Raw genomic sequence first — 9,864 nt, 5'->3', positions numbered from 1 at the left:
CAGAGAAAAAAAAACCTCAGAGTTTAAGGCATTGAATCTTCAGCAGCACACTGACTACTGGGCGTTGCCTCTTGACACCGTCACAGTATGCACTCTGTAGAGCAGAGGCAATGATCTTCTCACTCTATACCGATGGGTAGTAGGGTATGGCGATTTGACAAATTAAAATTTGGTCAAAAAACACTCACTTTTCCTAAGTCGGCCAAAAATACATGGACCTAGGTTTGAAAAAAATTATAGACCCCTGATCACATTTGGATCCTTGGACATTCACAAGCCTTCGACAGAAGCTTAACATCGTTAAAAAAAATTTATTAGTATAAATTTACCCTTCTAAAATCAGGCGGCTCATTCAACGTATGTATATCTCAATCCTCCCTCCCCTCCCGTGATCATCCGTTTGAACCTCCCCTCTCCTAACTGCCACTTATATGTTGCTGCTACTCACTGGTTGTTCTCGGGGGCAGCTCTTATTCAACAACATGCGATTGGTTTCCATTTTCCCTGTAACTCTCAATTGTCCCCTCAATCCTTCGATTGATCATCCCTTCACTAAAAAAAATAAGGCTATTAGTGACGGTTTCAAACCGTCACTAATAATCACAAACCGTCACTAATACTAAATAGTGAAGGCTTACTGATGGTTTTGAATTTGTTACTAAAACGGTGGTGACAAATAATTATTAGTGATAGTTTTTAAAAGCATCACTAATAATGGAGTATTAGTGATGGCTTTATTCTATCACTAAAAGCCTAAGACCATCACTATTAACTTGCACATTTTCTCGACTGAAAAACGTCACTAAAAGTCAAACTATTAGTGACGATTCTAAAAAAAGACACTATTAGTGACAGTTTCCAAATTGTCACTAAAAGTGGCACTATTAGTGCAGTTTCCAAACTATCACTAAAAGTGGCACTATTAATGCAGTTTCTTTTAGTCTATTTATGTGTGTATGCATTTTGAACTATTTGTGTGTGTGTGTGTGATGGTCTCTTTCATTCTATTTGTTTGTGTGTGAAAGTAAGGATTATTTTCATCTACATTGGAAGGATTTTGTTGACCTTATAGGTAATATCCCGTTTTGATAATGACAAATACTCTGATATTTAATGGTTGATGAGTTTGTGTGCATGACCAATCGAACGTATCATATGGTGCACGTACATGGGCTTAAAGAAGACGAAGACTCTGAATGTTTATTCATTGTAATTTATATTTATCATTTTGGGTCTATAATAGTAACATAAGAACATGGTCTGTAATAATTAAATTGTAATAGTAACATAAGAACATGGTCTGTAATAATTAATGTCTTACCTGCATGGTAGGATGGATAAACTCAAGACCATAGATGGACCTTAGGGAACATCCTTCGGTCGACCGACGCTAGATTTTTGGGGTTAATTCTCAAATGCCTTAAACTGACCTTAGGACCCACAAAATTGCATGAAAATAGGCACTATAATCTTAGTGTTTATTATCATGTGAATAAGGGAAATTTTATAATAATAAGAAAAGACTGAAATGCACAAAAAGGGCATGTTCGGTTGATCGAACTTCTACACGCAGAAATATTCGGCCGACCGAACCTCCACCAGGTCAACATGTTGACCGCTCGGTCAACCGACTAGAAGAATATATAGAAGCCCTAGTCAACCGAACTTTCCTGGGTCAACATATTGACTCTTTGGTTGACCAATCAGAAAAGAACTCCAATGCCCTCGTCAACCGAAGGTCCTCGAGAGATGCCCCAATGCCCTGGTCGACCGAATTTCTTAGTTCACACTGTCCCAATCGACCGAACTGCACTAAAATGGAAAATCACCCTTGGGACACTAAGTCCGGTCAACCGAACTTCCAGTTCAAATTCTACCCGGTCAACCGAACTTGGACACTCGATCAACCAAACCTCCCCTTCGGTTGACCGGTGCTCTCGGGTTGCACATTTTTTTTACTGTGGTTAAATTCTCTAAACGGGATTAATTGTGCTAAAATATTTTTAAACAATCCTAATACTACATGTCCTGAATGGTTATATTTTTGGGGAACTCTATATATACCCCCTCATTTGCAAAAAATAGTAAGAGATTAGAAAATTAATTAGCAAATATCCTTTGAATCTCCAAAAACCTATTTTTCTTATTCAAACTATATATTCCCATTCTTACTCATCCATATTGCAAATACCACTTAGTAAGAGTGCTCTTGTGTTCATCTCACCAAGCTTAAACTCTCACTTGCTCATTTTGATTGAGATTAATTTTTCTTTGAGAGTAAGCTTCTAGTTTTTCTAGGGGGCTTCGTAAATAAGCCTTCCATAGGAAGACTTCTTAGAGCTTCTGAGTTTTGAATTTTCATTGCAATACTCAAGAGTTCATATTGTGGTTTGATTGCTAAAATATTTTACTAATCATTTTCAAAATATCTCTTGTGCTTATATTTGAGAAATATATATTTTGAGATATTTGCTTGAGTGCTAAAGATCTTTGTTGTTATACCTTTTGATTGAGATTATCATTTTATTACAAAGATCAAATAAATATTTTACAACCATTTTTGAATATTTCTTGTGGTTTATATTGAGAAAAATAATTTGTTGAGATATTTGAAGTGTGCTTGTGATCTTTGTTTGTGCATTGTGATTGAAATCATTATTTGACACAAAGATCATATCATTTACACTCTCACACATTGATTACAATATTTGCGTAAATATTTGAGAGTTGACACTTAGACTACACTGAACTTATCAAATCCTATCTTTTGGTAGTGTATTGATTATACTGTGTGTATTGTAGTACATATTTGCTTGTGAAGAAGCGTATTTCCGTGTACAAAAATTTTATACCATTTGTTATATTCTAGGCGTGGGCCTGAAGAGGGAGACTATGTGATGCCCTAATTTTCGTACAATTTTTTAAATAATAATAATAATAATAATAATAATAAATAAATAAAATTTCATTCGTCATCAACAACATTCACAAATTGGCCACGTCAACAACCCTATTACCATACATATGACCTGACCCACTTTGTGTACCGAGTAAAAAGTCATTTTATTTACACAACCTAACAGCGGAAGATAGTACATACTTAATAATCATAATACAATACCCAGAGTATCAACATATATATATATATATATATATATATATATATATATATATATATATATATATATAGTACCATCCTATACTAAAAAAAAACAACTCATGAACTCTAGGGGAATTACACCTCTCCTAGTCCCAAAAACCCACCCTGTGTGTCAGGGTCTCAGCTCCCTAAGGTCTCAGAGCTCTATCACCTGGCCTATCCCTGTTCCTTGAAAAATTTAGATAATTTGGGTGAGACACATCTTAGTAAGAAGGAATAAATTATTTATAGTGTGTGGTCATATGAGTTCAATTATAACATACTTTACTTTTCAAATCAACATTTCATCTAAGAAAAAATACACTGATAAACATATTCTTATAATCATATCGATATACAACACAAGCTTTTATAAGTTTTAAAACCATTTCTCAAATTCAATCATTTATAACATATATTTACCTGCGAAGTTTCTGAGAATAGGGAAGATTACCCGCTCATACAGGTAGTTTCCCTCTACCCTAACACGTTATGCAACCAGCTATGACCACATCTGATACCTATCAAGGCACTCACCTTACTCAGTAAGCCCTCAGGCGGAGAGTTTCACTTCGCCTCAATTATTTGTATTATTAACTCACACGGTTCCATTTCTCAATTTTATCATTCTCTATTTCTCAATTTCCATTATTTATTTCATTTCTCATTTTAGCTCATTTTATCATTCTTTCACTTTCTGTTTCTATTTTACTATTCGGCTCATGAGTATCCTTGGTATCTAGTACCAACATCGCGTATGTAACTCATGACTACCCTGAGGATCTTTCTTTCCACGTTATGCTTCCCCTCATGGTCAAGATTGTGCGGCTTGAACGCTGGATCTAACCATGGTTGGCCGACCCAGTTACATCAAAATATCATACCATATATCTCCTGTCTGTAGTACGATTGGCCAGCCTATAGCCTTGATCCGGACTCAGGGGGCACAACAACTCTACTAAATGGCTCAGTCGATTGTCATGCCACACGCTCTAAGAGTCCGTGTGGTTACACTACACCACTAACAACGGTACCGTGCTCAATATCACAACCCATCATTAGGGTTTCCATAACCATCCATCAGGATTATCATTACCACACACTCACAATCATTATGCAGTATTGATATTTCATCAATCACATTTCAATTCCATATTACAGTATTCATATTTCCCATTTTCACATTTCAGTATATACGTTTTAGAATTCATGTTTTCATTTTCATGTTTCAATATTTCCATATCAATATACATCATTAATCTCATATCAGTATATCTCAATTCATCTCAATATAAATGTTCTCATCATTTTCTGTGTACATTTCATCATCTCATAATAGTATATATCGTGTTTCACATATTTCAACATTTCTCAAAATACCCATATCAATAATTCACAAAATCTTATTTTTCATGCAAATAATTTCTATATGACCTTTTCTTTCACAATATAAACAAATTTTATTTTCGTGTGAGGGTCTTGACTTATTTGCACTATTTTTGCTTGTTGAGGCATACCCATGTGATTTATAAGAGGTTTTCAAATTCTTTTTGGAAAAGTTGTTTCTTTTAGCTCCTAAGAATTTATTTGAATTTTCTTTCCCTTTTGTGGTTTTGCCCCATGATCCTCTTTTTTCTTTTTCAAGATATAATTTTCTTTCACAATATTTGCCATTTGATTTTTCAAAATTCCTATCTCTACTTGAAAAGATACATGGTCTTTTTGAGCATTTGAAACAAGCTCTTCATTTGTATTTTTCAAATAACTATTTTCTTCTTTTAAGACAAAACAAAGACAAGGTTCCTCACCCTTATATTTTGACAATTTTCCTTCCAAATTTTCTATCTTTTATTTCAAAGTTTCGAGCTTTTTTTGAGAATTTAAGATAAGCTCCTCATTCTTCTTCATAAAAGAATCGTTTTTTTATCAATTAGTATTCCCTATGTTTAAACATGGCAAAATCTTTCTCAAAAATTTTTTTCCTCCTTTTTGTTGAAATAAGAATATCATACAATTTAGCACAAGTTTCTACTAATTTATCATAAGGAGTATATTCATCATCATCTTCCGAACTAATTTCTTCTAATTCGTTTGCTACGAAGCAAAGTGTTTCTCCTAGTGTGTCTTGATGAATAGCACTAGATAAATTTAAGGTGACATCATTTTCTTTCCTAGGCTCTTCATGGGTGCTTTGAAACATATCCCATATTTCTTTTGGGATTTCACGTCCGCAAACATGACTATATTCAACATAATTCAAGGCACAATAAAGAAAATGCTTTGCTTTTAAAATTGAGCTCTACTAACCTTATTTCGCTTATTGATAGTTCCTTTATTTCTTCCGGTTTTCCTTCTTCATTTTTGAAGATGTAGTCTCCTTTTGAGATGATTTTCCATAATTTCAAGTTGTAGGATTGAATGAAGATGGTCATTTTATTTTTCTATGCCAGATAGTTGAAGTCGTTGAACATAGGCGATCTTGTCATGGATTGCCCTTGCGAAGAGGTGCCCTGTAAAGACCTAGAAAAAAAATTAATATTATTAACTAATTAATTATTATTATTAAATTAAATTAATGAAATAAATAATAGGATGAATGTATAAGTATATATATATATATATATATATATATATGTATGTATAATATTGTTATAATAGTTAAAGTAAGATGATAAAATAATAATATAATATAATTAAATGTTAGTGGAATGCATTAAATGCATGAATGACATTTGAAATTAAGTTTATAATAATATATAAAAGTTAAAGTAGATTTTGTATATAATAATATTATAATAATGTTAGTGGTTAGTGGATATGTAAGTAAGATTGCATGCAATTCAATTTTGAAATTGAATCTTCACAGCTAGTGTCTCTCATTTCTCTCTCTCAAATCTCACTCCGCCATGGCCACCTCTCTCTCTCTCTCAAATTTGTCGGTGAATATTTGGCCTATCTGAAAATGGAAGGTATCGTTGGGTTCCTAACTCCGTCACTGACATTTTTTTTTGGAGTGGATTTGTCATGGGAGTAACGTAGGCACTGCTCCTGAGGAAAGGTAAATCTTCACTCTTTACTCAATTTTTCCTTAGATCTTCAGCTAAATCGACGATCGGGCACCACCATGGAGTCCTAGTTTCGATCATCGTTGTTTTGGTCGGAGTAAAATTTTAATTTGGGTATCCTAAACACTACTCTAAAGCGAGAGTGAGATTTGGAGAATTAAGTAAATTGGTTATAGTTAAGAGTTTGATGTTTATTGGGAATTTATGGGTTTAGGAAATGTTAAAATAATATTTTATTTGAGATTGATTTAATGGAATTAGGATTTGGGATTTAGGGTTCGGGTAAGCGCCGCAGACTTCTTTTTGGGGTCCCTGTTGGTGTAGTTCAAAAAACTATGTAAGGGGGAATATATATTAAACCAGGTTTCATAAATTAAATGGATAAATGGATTATGTTATGTATATATGTATATGTTTTGTATGAATTTAATATGTCAACCGTTTAAATTATGATTTTTGAGCTGGGCTGTTTCATTAGATATGTATTTGTGAAAATGGACCGATGAAAGAGAAATGTTTTTCAGGTTAATTGTGTAAGAAATTAAATGAATATTTTCAGTATAAGAATGTTAAATGAGGGTTGACTTATTTTACAGAAAATGTTTGAAATATATTGCTAAATTGTGTGGCATGAGTAAAATGAAAATTTTGTGTTGAGTTATGTTATATGTATGAGATACAAGTTATACAAGGAATGCAATGAGAATGAAAATGTTATATGAACTATGCTGCATGTGATTGTTAATGTAACCATTTAAATGATGAACAAATGAAAGGAGTTGTAGACTAATAGATGTATAGCTAAAAGGAGTTGTAGTAAGACTAATTGATGTACAATTGAAAGGAGTTGTAGTACGACTAATCGATGTACAACTAAAATAAGTTGTAGTATGACTAACTGATGTACAACTAAAAGGAGCTATAGTACGAATGCATGAAATGAAATGAAAATAATGAAATTAAAAATGAAATAAAATGGAAATGAAATGTGAAATGTGAACAATGTAAAATGGGAAAGAGCCACATAAAGTGAAATGTTATGAAATGTCAAAGTTAAGAACATGAACAGATGAAAGATACAGAATAATGTATTACAGTAGTATCAATATGTATACTAGTATAACATGGTACGTGTTATGGGCGAGGCAAACTTTTCGCCTGAGGGCTTGTTGAGAAAGGCGAGTGCCCTAATAGGTATTAGATATAGCAGTAGACTGCATAATGTATTAGGGTAGAGGAAAATTACTTGTATGGGCGGGTAAATTTCCTTATTCTTGGGAGCCTTCGCTGGTAAACCTTTGTATGAACAATGTGAGTACGAGATTATTTTTTCACATGAGGGCTTACTGAGTAAAGTAAGTTCCCTTATATGCTTCAGTTGTGATCATTGGTTGCCTAAAGTATCAGAGCAGAGGGGTGCTACTTGTATGGGCAGGTAATCGCCAAAATCCTTAGGTATTCTCATAGGTAAAATACCTTGCTTGCGTTTGATCAAGCTCAGGAAATGTTTTCATAAGTTATGTTAATTATTTTCAAATGATGATTTTATATGTTATTTACAAACCTCATGCTGGCCACACACTGACTTAATATATTATTTCTTCCCTTACTAAGATGTGTCTCATCCGAATACAAATTCATCTTTTTCAGGACCTCCACGTGATCGAGCTTAGAGAGCTCAGAGTTGTTATAGTATTTTTGAGTTAGAAAGAGAGGGTATAAGCTTGATGATATTTTTGAGCTATATTAAGTTTTTATGTTTTATGTTTTAATTTTTCTTTATTTTGGATGATTGTGAATACTGGATGTTGGATATATATGTAGATGCAGGTTGATGGATGGATTATTTGAGATGTTATAGTTAGAAACTCTAGTATTGTATTGTTGGAGGATTATATTTATGTTTTCTACTGCGTAAGTGATAATAGAATGTTAGGTATTGGGTAAATGAATAGATGAAGTGGCACCCGGGTCCCACTAGGCGGGTTTAGGGTGCCACGAAGCACAGTTTATTCAAGTATAACACACTGGATCGGATTTTCGGGTTCAGGGCGTTACATGTCCGCCAAATACTCCATTTGATCTTTACACTCTAGATTTTACTCTTTTAAATCCAAGCGTTTGGCTTTGATGCCACTTGTTAGACGGTCATAGCCTGTGGAGTATATAAGTGAGTCCCGCAACGGATATACAATATAGAGTCAGAGGGGGGTGAATGACTCTTTTTGCGTATTTAAAATTTCTCTACAAAATAAATGTCTTGGCAAGATGGCAAGCAATTATATCACAATATACAAAATATAAATCATGCACAAGACAATAAATAAAAGAGAGGGGGAGGAAAAGCTTAACACCGTTGTTTTTAACGTGGTTCGGCACCAAGCCTATGTCCATGCCTTGAGACCAACTCAAGGATTCCTTAATCCACTATGAACCTCCTTCACTGGCGGAGAAGTCTTTACACTTTGCTCACCAAGAGCCGCAAGGTTCACCAAAAACCCTTGCAATCCAGTTCACCAAGAACCTTCACATGGAAACCAACCCCTTTACAACAAGAGGATGAGAATAATACAAAGCAAATGCTCCTTAAATGAGCAGATATTTAATACAAAACAAAACCTCACACAACTCTCTCAAAGTAATGAATTAACACAAATATTATAGAGCAAGAGAGTAGTTGAGCACTTGAAATATGAACAAAAATGAAATGTGTAGTGACCCGAAGAATAATAGCATTTAAATAATAATAAGGGAGAGAAATGGAAACAAAAACAGAAGGAGGCAATAGACTTCGTCGACGACATTGTATTTTAGAGGTAATAATAATAATTTCAAGAATTACCATTCGTTGATGAATACATGGTTTCATCGACGAAGGCAAGATTTCGTGGACAAGAAAATAACGAGCGAAGGTTTTGGGCTACTCTGAATTTTGTCGATGAAGGGTAAGGTTCGTCGACGAATTTACTGAAGGACTCGTCTACGAGGTGAAGTGTCTCGTCAACGAATCTGACCCTATAAATAGTGAAAACTCAGATTTTTATCACATTTCAAAGAAAAATATTTCCCCTTTCTCTCTCCTACAATCCCTCCCACTTCTCTCTTCGATTTTGACCCCGCCAGTCGCCGGATCGACGATCTGAAGCCACCACGACGCTCCTAGAAAAGTTCTCTGCAAGTCTGCTAGAGCGGATCGTTGGTGAAACGAAGTTGGATTTCATCCCAAATTCAAGGTAAAGCCTTTTAGCCCATTTTTGGCCTTCTGACAGTTATAGGAAATGATGTAGGTTCAGGGTGTTATGTAAGAGGATCTAGTGTTAGGCCTGTAAACGATAGGAGCTTTCTAGTAGTCAAGTAAGGAAAATATACTATGCTAGGTAATTTTAAAATATTACACAGTTGATTAAATTATGAATATTATGTATTAAAGTATGGTGTGGCTTGAGAATATGAATATAGTACGGAGATATGTTTTATGAATTTCAGTACTATGATTTTACGAATTTCAGTACCATGATTATACAAATTCTAGTACCTCGATTATACGAATTTTGGTACCATAATTATACGAATTCTAGTACCATGATTATACGAATCTCAGTACCATGATTATCAGATAGTTGTATATAGAGATATATTATATAGTATCAGACCCTGTTG

Source organism: Malania oleifera, chromosome 1 (genome assembly GCF_029873635.1).
Source record: "Malania oleifera isolate guangnan ecotype guangnan chromosome 1, ASM2987363v1, whole genome shotgun sequence".
Taxonomy (NCBI): Eukaryota; Viridiplantae; Streptophyta; class Magnoliopsida; order Santalales; family Ximeniaceae; genus Malania; species Malania oleifera.
This window is presented reverse-complemented; position numbering follows the sequence as displayed.